Here is a 12595-nt window from a genome sequence, read left to right as displayed (position 1 = left end):
ATGATCCTTCCTGCGGACCAAGCTCTTTGCTCTTTGCACAGCGGTCCCATGATCCGCTTTTAAATCTTCACAGCAGAGCAGTGAGGTGATTATAATGCTGGGTGTTGTATGCTCCACTGTGCATGTTAAATGAAATGATGCCTATGGAAACACTTAGTAAATTGTAAGATGCTCTCCAAATATGATATAATTACTGCCTCCAATTTACAGGTGAGGAGAATAGAATCAGAGAGGTTCAGTGGCTTGACTAAGGACACATGGGAACAAATGGAAGAGTAAGGATGCCAGCCCAGGTCTTAGAACTTCAGGACTGGTGTTAGTTGTTTCCTTGACACAATCAAGGGAAGATTGGTTCTGGATTTGTCCTTCCCTTCCCTGTTTGTTTGTTTTTTTTCCTTAATGTTTATTTTTGAGATAGAGCGCATGTGCACAGGGGAAGGGCAGAGAGAGAGGGGGACAGAGGATCTAGAGCAGGTTCTGCATTTACAGCAGCAAGCCCAGCACAGGGCTCGAACTCAAGAACCACAAGATCTTGACCTGAGCCAAAGTCAGATGCTCAACTGGCTGAGCCACCCAGGTGTCCCTATCCCCTCCCTGGTTTTTTCCCCCCCCCCCCCCCATCCCCCCCCCCCCCCCCCCCGCTGCCTTCTAGATTGTTGCCAAATGAAAATTAGGCAGAGAACTTCAAAGGGTCTAAGCTAACTTTTCTTAGCTGCCTTTTCTCTTCTTTCGTAGTCCTTATGAAACAGAGTGAGGTCCAGGATGGAGTCAGGGAGAGTGTCTCAGCATGGGGACAGGGGTGCAGAAGCTGCAGCAGAGAGGTCATCTGTGTGCCTCCTGCTGTCTCCTGGTTGTCAGAAGAGCCCTGGGACAGGGAAGCAGGTGGACTGAACCATTTTGCCCTATGGATGGACGAACACATTTTTTATGATCTCTTAAAACTGTGAACGTAGGTTATCTTACAATTGTGAGTTAAATGGAAATCCAAAGTGTACATATCCCTGGAACGTGTGTGCGCGCACATGCAGTATTTTAAAAATAGAGATATCATATTTTGTTTGGAAGATCTTGGGCTTGATACTGAAAAGATAACAAGGAAACAGCTGCTAAGCATCAGCTCTGTAGTGCAGATTCATATGCTGTGACAAAGTGCCAGAATTGTATCTTCCACCTGAAGCAGAGGCAGTAATTCTCTGTTGCTAACAGTGTCTTCCTTCCTTGTTTATTTATTACATTTTGAAGAGATAGGAAATTAGGATTTATTTTACATCTTCTGGAGGCAGAAGCTATGTTGAGAGCATTTGTATGTGTCTGCTCATTTATTCCTTACAACAGCCTTGAATAAGTGGTATTATTATGTGAATTTTTAAATTTTATTTATTTATTTTGAGAGAGAGAGAGGGACAGAGAGAGACAGAGAGAATATGAATCTCAGCAGGCTCTGCAGGGTCAGCAAGAAGCCCGATGCAAGGCTCCAGTTCCCACAAGATCATGACTTGAGCTGAAACCAAGAGTCAGATGCTTAACTGACTAAGCCACATAGGCGCCCCATATGAATTTTTAAAAAACATTTTATTTTAAGTAATCTTTACACCCAACATAGGACTTGACCTTACAACCCTGAGATCAAGAGTCGCATGCTCTACCAACTGAGCCAGCCAGGTATCCCTATTATATGAATTTAATTTTTTTAAATCTTTATTTATTTTTGAGAGAGAGAGACAGACATGAGCAAGGGAGGAACAGAGAGAAAGGGAGACACAGAATCGGAAGCAGGCTCCAGGGTCTGAGCTGTCAGCACAGAGCCCAACGTGGGCCTCGAACTCAAAAACCGCGAGATAATGACCTGAGGTGAAGTCAGAAGCTTAACCGACTGAGCTACCCAGGCACCCCCCTATTATATGAATTTTTAAGATGAAGATTCAAGTCTCGCAGGTAGTAAGAAATGACAGCAAGAGATTAGTGTCAACATGTCTGACTCCAGATCTACGCTCTTTTGTCAGTGGACTGAGAAAATCCATTTTTGTTTTCCTTCTTCCTCATTCCTTCTTTAATCTCAGATCTTCCATCAGAATCTTTCCTCCTGTCAGAAATATACCTTTTAAAAATTTCCTTTAAGGGGCACCTGGCTGGCTCAGTCGGTTAGGCATCTAACTTCGGCTCAGGTCATGATCTCGAAGTTCATGAGTTTGAGCCCCAAATCAGGTTCTTTGTTGTCAGTGCAGAGCCTGCTTTAGATCCTCGGTCTGCCTCTTTCTCTGTCCCTCCCCCATTTGCTCTGTCTCTCTCTCTCTCAAAAAAAAAAAAAAATACTCTTTAATGAGGGTCTGCTTGTGGCAAACTAGAATTTTGTTTATTGGATAATGCCTTCATTTCTCTTATTCTTTTTTTAAAAAATTATTTTATTAGTTTATTTTATTATTTTTTTAATGTTTATTTATTTTTGAGAGAAACAGAGAGAGACAGGGAGCAAGCTGATGAGGGGCAGAGAGAGAGAGGGAGACACAGAATCCAAAGCAGGCTCCAGGCTCTGAGCAGTCAGCACAGAGCTGGATGCGGGGCTTGAACCCATGAACCATGAGATCATGACCTAAGCTGAAGTCGGACGCTCAACTGGCTGAGCCACCCAGGTGCCCCTTTATTTATTTATTCTTTAAGTAATCTCTACACCCAATGTGGGGCTCGAACTCACAACCCTGAGATTAAGAGTCACATGCTCTACTGACTGAGCCAGCCAGGTGCCCCAATTTCTCTTATTCTTAAAGAATGTTTTTTTAGGTATAGAATTCTCAGATGACAGTTACTCTCTTCTACCATGTTGAGGGCATTTGACCACCACCTTTTGACTTAAAATCATTTAAAGGTAACTTGTCTCTTCTCGTTGGCTGCTTTTAAGATACTCTTTTTGTCTTTAACGTTCTGTAGTCTCACTAAGATATAACTAGTTGTGGGTTTCCTTTTATTCATTCTTCTTGAGATTCATTGGCATTCTTGAATATGTGTATTGGTATCTTTCTTCACTTTTATAGCCATTATCTGTCCAAATACTTTCTCTCTCTCTTCCCTTGCTAGGGCTTCACAAAGACACATGCTAGTTTCTAGTTTTCATGTCTCTTAAGCTCTCTCCGTATTTTTCTGAGTCTTTGTCTTTCTGTGTTGCATTTTGGTTAGTTTATTTTGACCTAGCTTCTAGCTCACTACTTCTTTCTCAGACTGTATCTAATATGCTATTAAGTCTGTCCACAGATTGTGATTTTAGTTATTTATTTTTACTTCTAAAAATTCCCTTTGGTCCATTTTCCCCATATATTCTTCATTATTTCTCGCAATTTGTTGCTGTTGTTCCTTGTACATAATTTTAAGCTTGTCTTTAATTTCTTTGATTACATTATAGCCATTATTATAATCAGAACCTAGATATTCCATTATCTGCAGAAGTCCCTGACCAGTGAATTCCTTCTTCTCTTGCCAGCTCATCGTGCTCTTAGAGATATTTTTTTAAAAAATGTATTTTGTACAAGATTTTTCAGTTGTTTTTAGTGCAGGGGTGGGGGGGGGTGGTCAAAGTACTTAGCCTACTATAATGCCAGAAAAAGAAGTTTAGAATATTTATTTGAGGAGGGCACTTGTTGGGATGAGTACTGAGTGTTGTATGTAAGTGATGAATCATGGGAATCTACTCCTGAAGCCAAGAGCACACTGTGTACTCTGTATGTTAGCTAACCTGGCAATAAATTATGTATATATGAAGAAAGAAATTCTGTTAAAAAGAATTGACAAAATTGGGGCACCTGAGTGGCTCAGCCAGTTAAGCGTCCAATTCATGATCTCAGCTCAGGTCTTGATCTCAGTGTTGTGAGTTTAAGTGTTGTGTTGGGCTCCACACTGGGTGCAAAGCCTACCTAAAAAAAAAAAAAAAATGGCATATTATGAGTGGGAAGAGTAACCCAATGGAGATTGGCCTCTGGGACCTAGAATTGTCCACACTGTACTGAATGTAGTTTATGAACACCCTGAACAGTGCGTGTGTGCCTTAATGAGAAGCCAGCCAGCATGGCTTTCCAGCCCAAGTGGTAGAGTGATGGAGGCTTGTTCTGCTCTGTGCCCCACCCCCCAAGGACATGACCCCAGAAGTAGTACAAGCAAACAAGGTGAGGAGGTTTTCAAGAGACCTCCTATCTGAGGGATCATTTTATCTCTGAGGGGTTAGAGGCACCCTGAGGAGAGGAGGCTGGGTAAGACTTGTCTCCCAATTGCTGCTATGAGTCATGGAGAGCCACTGGGGCTTGGTCTTGTCTCTGTTTGGAATTCAGGGACACATGTTACTCCAGCTTAGTGATCCTCTGGGAGTATCCAAAATGGACGTAGAGAGGACCATAGAGCACAAGCTGGCCTCAACCCCTCTCCCTATTTACCATATCCAATCCCTCAGTCCTCCTGATCCCACCTTCTAAGAAGTTCTAGAATCTCCCACCTTGGTCCAGGACACTACCATCTCTCACCTGGACTATAATATTCCCCCACCTGCTTTCGGTACATCCACTCCCCATTCCATCTTTCCCTTACCCATTGCATTCCCCACAAGTTGGCCAAAGTTATCTTTTAAAAAACAAATCAGATTGTGACTGTCCCAAACTTTTAGACTACAATATCAGTGATTTCCCAGAACTGCTTGGATGAAGTCCCAGATCCCTAACCTGGCCCCCAGAGCCCCTTCATCCCACATCCCTGGCCACTCCCTGCCATGTTAAAATTGTTCTCTTCACTTCCATTTCCTTCCATTTCCTGAACACATGAGAGCTCTTTCTCCTTGAGGGTGTTTGCAGGGGCTGCTCCTTGTCCCCGCTTTCCATCCTCTTCCCTGGCTCACTCCTGTTCGTCTTGGGAAACTCACCTTAAACGTCCCTTCCTTTCCCTCATCTTCTGTCTCTGCTAGTGCTGTTGCTTTCCACTCCCTAGAGCAAGCATTCTGTATGTCTTCATGTCTTCATCAGAGCCACTTCCCTCACTTGTGATTCCATCATTATTTTTGTCATGTCTGTTCATTGTGTGTCTTCCCTCACCACCTGCTGGGGGTTGGATTCATGTGTGTCCTGCTTGTCACTATATCTCCAACATAAAGTACAACGCCTGGCTGGAGTATGGTAGATATTGCTTCTCTAGAGAATAAGTCTATGAACGAATCTGGCTTCTGCCTCTATCCCTCCACTGGGACTGCTCTTTCTGAGTTCACCTGTGACCTCCCCATTGCTAAATCCAGTCTTTCTTCTCAGTCTTGACACTTGACACTTCCTTATTGGAAGCCATTGTCAACCCTCTGCTTCTTTAGACATTCTCCAACTTTTCTCGTCCTTGGATTCTGAGACAACATTCTTTCCTTTGTTTTCTTCTGCCTCTCTAAGTTCTTCTTCTGAGTCTCCTTTGCTCACTTACTCCAGAGTCCCTTAAATGTTAGCATCCTGCATGAATCCAAACTTCACTCTTTTCCTTCCTACACAATCTGTGATCAGCCTTAACTTTATCATGGCCTCAGGTATCACGTTTATTCAGGTGAACCCCAAACCTATGTGTCCAGCCTGGACCCCACCCCTGAGTACCAGATCCTTCTTTCTCATTGTATTTTGAAATACCTTCATCCCGATATGCCACAGATACCTCAGTATTCATGTTTCCTAAATGTACTTAATTATCTTCCCTGCCAAACTTGTTCCTCTTCCAGCATTTCCAGTCTAGCTAAACACTTTCTCCACCGACCTAACTTCTGAAGCTAGAAGCTGTGGAGGCATCCTGGATAACTGCCAACACTGTATCCCATGTCCAGCCATTATCACAACCTGTCTCTTACATTCTCCTCTTGCATCCCTGTTTCTGTGCACTACCACCAGCTTAGTGCAACCCCTGCTCTTACCTGGGCTTCCACCTTCTGGCCGTTTCCCCTACGGTTCATTCCTAACACCAGTGCAGAGATCTTGCCCCAAAGAACAAAGCTCAATCATGCCACTTCTCTGCCTCACCTCCCACCTTCATTCAAAATGCCTATACCATAACGCCCATTCTCCTTAGGCTAATATGCAGGGTTCTTCAGATTTACCCCATTTTCCCTGCTGACTTTGCTTCTCTTCCCAACATCCCTCTTCCTCTGAACATTCTGAACATGCCATCCTTTCTCATCATGTGTTTATGGTGTCAATCAGGGGTTCTCAGACATTATGCGGCTTCTAGAATGACACAGAAGGCTTATTAAACACAGCATGCTGGATCTCACCTCCAGAGGTTCTGATTCCGTAAGTCTGAAATGAGGCCCAAGATCTGAATTTGTAACAGGTTCCCAGGGGCTTCTGGTGCTGTTGTTCTGGTGACCATCGTGAGAATCACTGATGTAGACGAGTCAAGAGTATGAGCCTGGGAGCACTGGCGCCAGCAATGAAATCCTGCCTCTGCCACTCACTTCCTATATCAGCCTCTCCACGCCTTACTTTGTTTTTCCATAAAATGAGGCTAATAATATGAGCTACCTGATAGGCTTTGGTGGAGGACTAACTGAGTTAATACTCAGAAAGCACTAAAAACAGTCAGTGCCTGGTTTGCTGTAAGTGCTCAGGAAATGTTCGCCGCCATCATTGTTTATTATATTTTCATCATTATTCGTGTCCTTGGTTGTGAAGGTCTTTCTGCTCACCATCTTCTACTCTTCCTTCAGGAATTAGTTTCTTTTCCGCGGTGCTTTTGCTAGCACTGCCTACCCCGAGGTCTTCCATGCCCAGTGTGCACATCCTACCATGTGCTTGCCACATGGCACTTAACCTCCTTGCCAGGGGTGGGTCTCACCCACCAGGTACCCCTCAAGGCTTCATTTTTGAGTCCCTGTCTGAAACATCATAGGGAACTCAAAATGTCTAATTAATTAAATGACCCAATTGGCATATACTGTAGAATTGATTACTGTATTGAAAAGATGGTCAAATGTGTCAAGTCTGGGGAGATGATGGACTACCAAGAAAAGGTGGGAAGATGGGGTACTTGGGTGGCTCAGTCGGTTAAGTGTAGACCTCAGCTCAGGTCCTCATCTCGTAGTCCATGAGTTTGAGCCCTCTGCCGGGCTCTGTGCTGACAGCTCAGAGCCTGGAGCCTGCTTCAGATTCTGTGTCTCCCTCTCTCTCTGCCCCTCCTCTGCTTGCACTCTCTCTCTCTCTCAAAAATAAATAAAAAAGAAAAGGTGGGAAGAGAATGATGTGGAAGTTTGGGAAGCTATAGTCAGTATGGTGAGATTGTGCTTCAGAAATATGGTCCTGTGGTTCCAGGAATGTCTGAACGCACATCACTTAGGATCATCTTAGGTGTAGGCAGTAAAAACAAAACTCCAAAACCCATTTCAGTGAACATAAACAACAGGAGTATTTATTACTTGTATAATGAGAAGTCTGGGGGTGGGGGAGTGACATCAGGGCTGATTAGTCCTGTGCTTGGTTCAATGATATCATCAATGACCTGGGTTCTTTCTTTCTCCATTCTTCCCTTATGCTTATGCATTATGGTCACAACGTAGTTGCAGAAGGTCACCGTGTGGCTGGACAAGACAACATCCAGCAGAGGAAGAGGTTGATGCATCTCTCTTTTTAAGAGCCAGGAAAACATTTCCAGAAACATCCTCAGGAGGCCCCTCTCATGTTTCTGTGACCAGAGGGAGTGACATACCCATCCCAAACTTGCCCACAGGCAAGGGGCCTGCATGTGTTCTGACTGGATAGGGCCCCTGAGCTGGGCATAGGTCGCCTATGCTGAGTGGTAGCACAATTGGAGTTCTGTTGGAAAGGAGCAAGGGAGAGATGGATCTTGCTGAGGCAAGCAGTGGTGTCTGCTTCAAAGCCAGACTCAAAGCCCATCTGGAAGTTCATTTGGTAAGCAACAGGCTAAAAATTAAGTGACTTCAAAGGCCTTTTCTACTCTGAGAATCTATAATGAATTACATAAAGTCAAAGTGAAGAGACCTTTCCTCTGTCTGTTCGACCTGCAGGTCATACCCTGACCACAGCTGCCCCTCAGGGGACTGGCCTGGAGCCAAAGTCAGGTCATCAGGCTGTTTGTCAAGGGTGGAGCCTCAGCTACTTGCCACTTTTCCTCATGAGCCCTGCCTGGGTGTCCACCTGGCACTCCCACGGCCACGTCTGTTCGTCTCAGAGCAGCCCAACCCGGAGGCCTGGGCTTCAGAGAGAGCTCCAGGAGAGCTCAGTCCCGTGTGCTGCCTCCCCGACCCCAGGCGTGGAAGCGGATGCAAGGCTTCCTTCTGGTAAGGACCGGAGGTTCCTAGAGGCAGGTATAGTGGGAACCTGCCAGGGGGTTGGGACAAATAAGCAAAGGTTCTGAGTGATGATGCAGACGACAGTATCTTTGCTAAGGGTCTCTGATTTTCTATAGCCCCTCTTAAAACCTCTTCTAGGTGACCTGCCGAAGCAGACCCCCAGACTACCTGGATTTTGTGTTTCTTGCATATCAGATTTGTAGATAAGTGTAGAATAGGCTTATTGTTCATGGTCTTCCTCTTTGAACAGGAAAAGGGAGCTGATAAGAAACTGAGGGGTAGCAGACAGTGATCATGGACAGCAGTGGGCATCTGCAGTGGGCAAGAGGTTTGGGCTTTAGGCCAGGAGCAGTGGTGACAGCTTCTAGAAATTGTCTACTAGCCTGACATTCCAACACTTTCCCAGGTCTTCCGGACACACATGTCAGGAGCAGCTAAAATGAAATACAGTGGAAGATTGAGGCCAGACAGCAGTCCAGTGGGATTTAGTTGAGAGTGACTTCTGTGGCATCCACTGGGGGGTGAGATCATGCTTATTTGGCCGATAGGAAATGTATTGTGTTATATTACATATATGTATTATATATGTATATAATGTGTATGTGTGTATATATATGTATATAATGTGCATGTGTGTGTGTCTCCCTCTCTCTCTCTGTCTCTCTGTCTCTGTCTCTCTCTGTCTCTCTCTCTCTGTCTCTGTCTCTCTCTCTCTCTATATATATATATATGTATTATATTTTTTGTGTCTGTCTGACATCTTCAATCACATTGTCAACTCCCTGAGGGCAGATAGAGAACATTTTCTTTTTCCTATGTTCTTCACAAGGTCAGTACTCAGTGATTATTGACCAACTGAGTTTTTGTTGCATACCTATGCAATAAAACTTGATCAGCCAAGGTCCTAAAGTTTTCATTCATTGGGACAGAGTTGCCCTTTGTGTCTACCAAGCCCCTACTGAGATGGAACAGTGTCAGGTGGCTCTGTCACTTGAGCTGGCCAGAGTGTATTTATTTCCTATGGCAGCCATAACAAAGTACCACCAACAGGGTGACTTAAAACAGCAGAAACTTATTATATCAGAGTTCTGGGGGATTGAAACCCAGTGTCAAGGTGTGGCAAGGCCATGCTCCCTCCCTAACCTGTAAGGGAATCCTTCCATGCCTCTACCCAGCTTCTGGTCGTTTGTTTGCAATCATTAGCATTTTGTGGCTCGTAGCCACATAATTCACGCTCCACCTTCGTTGTCACATGGCTTTCTCCCTGTGTGTCTATCTTCATGTGACTGTCTTATAAATACACCAGTCATACTGGATTAGGGGCCTACCCTATTCCAGTACGACCTCATCTTAGCTAGTGACATCTGCAATGACCCTGTTTCGAAATCAGCTCCCACTGGAGGTCCTGGGGGTTAGGGCTTCACCATGTCTTTATTGGAATTTACCCTGGAACACTAAGTGAGCTCTTTCAGGGTGACAAGATAGAAACACACAAAAGGCTAGGGGTGAATATTAACAGAGAGAGAATCCCAAGCAGGTGTGGGACTTGATCTCACAAAACCATGAGATCATGATCTGAGCTGAAATCAAGAGTCAGACTCCTAACCGAGTGAGCCATCCAGGTGCCCCCCCTTTTATTAGTTTTATACATCCTTCTAGAGTTTCATTTTGCAAAAAAAGTCATTACAAATATATCTTATGTCTCCATCTTGTTTTTTCTCACTATACACACTTCTTTTTAACCTTGTTTTTTTTTCCCTTCACTTATCTTGGCGCTCTTTTTCTATTAGTATGTTTAGAGCTTTCCCATCATTTTTTTAAAAGGGGCATAGTACTTCATTGTAGGGATGTACCCTAATTTATTCAACCAATCCCCTGCTGATGGACACAGGTTGTTTTCAGTCATTTGGCATTTATTACAAGTAATGCTGCAATGGGTAAGATTGCCATTTTGTATTGTACCTAAATGTACCTTAAAAATTCTGAAATGTCTATGAATTGTCAAGAGGACTGGAAACACTGGGTTCTAATAACCATATGCTGACCACTGGTTTGGACATTTTCCCAACCCTTATCCCCACCCCCCAATTTGTCATCTTCTTTTTCTTTTTCTTCTTCTTTTTTTTCTTTTTTGGAGGGTAGGGAGGGGCAGAGGGAGAGAGAGAATCTTAAGCATGAAGCCTGACGTGGGGCTTGATCACATGAACCGTGAGATCATGACCTGAGCCAAAATCAAGAGTCAGAGGCTCAACAAACTGACCCCTCCAGGCACCCCCCTCAAAGGGAGTCTTTTTCAAGAAGAGAAGAAGAGGGTAGATTTCTGTGTGGATGTGATTCTGTTTCATTTGCACATGACAAGTGCGCTTTCCTGTGTTACTTGTCCAGGCACCTGGGTGTGCAGCCTTGCCTTGTTATGTCCATGCCATTTTATCCCAGAGTGGAGGGGAAGAAACCCTACTCACTATTTGTTTTAGCACAGCCTGGGTGGCTGCTTGAGGACCAAGGATAAAAATGTCAAATGACAGTCAAAAGGCTCATTCTGTCACATGTACTGTCTCACCAGAACCCCATGAGGATGTGGGATTCCCATTCGCATTTTATAGACAAGGAAACAGTATCAGAGTGAAATCATTTGACAAAGATTCATGACTTGTGCTTTGTAGAAGGAGTATTTGAACCTACAAATTTCTCTGCCTCTAGAACCTGATGCTTTACCTAATATATTACACTGCCTCCAGGGTCTTAAAAAAAAGTGTGATTTACAGTTATACCTTTTACCTTTTAAGTTTGCTGTTAGTGGTGGCATGGTGATGATGGTCATGACAGAGGTAAGAGAGCAGCTCTGAAAATGGGCCAGTTGGTGACATGCCCCAAAGAAGGCTTATAATGAGAATGCGTTTTTGTTCTCCTAACAAAGGTGATGGCTCAGCCTTTTTGGTCTTTCGCACTGTAATTGGCCCTATTGCCCCCTTTACTCTTTCAGTCCCCAAATATTTACAATACAACTTCTGAATGTGAGGTATGGTGCTAGATGTGAGAGATAAGAGGGGTGAGCCACACTCTGGTCCTTGGAGCCCAGTTAGGACATGTCAACAGGAAGCTGCTGTGCCACCTGGGAAATGTGGTATTGGAATGCCATGATGTGTCGGGCTGGGGCCTGAATGTGATCAAAGAAATGAATTCACTGCAGTGGGGGAACAGGGTGGGTGGTTTCCAGTTCCTTGGGTCTTTATCATTACTTGATGAAGGAAGGAAGTGAGGGTCCGGAAGTGGAGACTGTGGGCTAAGGTATTGAGCCATCCTTCTGCCCACAGCAGGAGGTGGGGGATGAAGCTGATGGTGACTGCAGCTCTGTAGGCTGTGGGCTCGGGTTGAAAGGTGGGTTGAAGGAAGTCTCCTCTCCCCTTTGCTGCTCCCAGCTCAGCTTTTCTCATGCTTGGCCATTCTGCTGGTGGCTCAGCTGGCCTCCCCTCACCCCCAGCTGGGACACTCACTCAGGGGGTTAGCATTCCACTAGATAGGATAGGGGGGATGGGCCAGGAGTTCGTAGGTCACTGAATCTGACCTTTTTTTTTTTAACACACTTTTTTTAAAAAAATATAATTTATTGTCAACTCAGCTAACATAACAGTGTATACAGTGTGCTCTTGGCTTTGGGGGTAGATTCCTGTGACTCATTGATTACATACAACACCCAGTGCTCATCCCAAAAAGTGCCCTCCTCCATGCCCATCACCCATTTTCCCCTCCTCCCCCATCAACCCTCAGTTTGTTCTCTGTATTTAAGAGTCTCTTATGGTTTGCCTCCCTCTTTGTTTGAAACTATTTTTTCCCCTTCCCTTTCCCCCTGCTCATCTGTTAAGTTTCTCAAGTTCCACATATGAATCTGACCTTTTAAAGTTTGTTTATCCATTTTTGAGAGAGAAAGAGAACACAAGCAGGGGAGGGGCAGAGAGAGGGAGACAGAATCCCAAGCAGGCTCTGTGATGTCAGCACAAAGCCCAGTGTGGGGCTCGAACTCACGAACCCTGAGATCATGACCTGAGCTGAAATCAAGAGTTGGACTCTTAGGATACTTAACTGACTGAGCCACCCAGGCACCCCTGAATCTGACCTTTTAAATCACACCTCAGCAAAAGGATCTCCCACTGGAGCCTCTTGTCACAGGGAAGCTCCTTTCCCTGCTTTTTCACGTTGCTATTTATGTATCTTCTGCCTGAGTCTGCATGCAACAGCATCTGTCATCTCTGTAGTTATCATAGAACAACTGGGGTGGGGGGGTTGCTTTTATTTCTT

General features: G+C 44.6%; 1 protein-coding gene across 5 annotated transcripts in view; it reads left to right on the top strand.

Annotated features, from left to right (window-relative positions):
- Positions 1-12595, top strand: part of CRACR2A (calcium release activated channel regulator 2A) — a 137807-nt gene that overhangs the window by 11620 nt on the left and 113592 nt on the right. For 4 of the 5 annotated variants that reach the window (XM_030321457.1, XM_030321456.1, XM_030321450.1 and 1 more), the window contains exon 2: positions 8015-8287. The exons of the other annotated variant lie outside the window; for it this stretch is intronic. The gene's annotated coding sequence lies outside the window, so the exon portion shown is untranslated. The remainder of the gene's footprint in view (positions 1-8014; positions 8288-12595) is intronic. 5 annotated transcript variants of the gene reach the window in all.

Source organism: Lynx canadensis, chromosome B4 (assembly GCF_007474595.2).
Source record: "Lynx canadensis isolate LIC74 chromosome B4, mLynCan4.pri.v2, whole genome shotgun sequence".
In the NCBI taxonomy this organism is placed as follows: Eukaryota; Metazoa; Chordata; class Mammalia; order Carnivora; family Felidae; genus Lynx; species Lynx canadensis.
The sequence above is the reverse complement of the archived record's forward strand: the minus strand, read 5'-3'. Positions and strand labels throughout refer to the sequence as shown.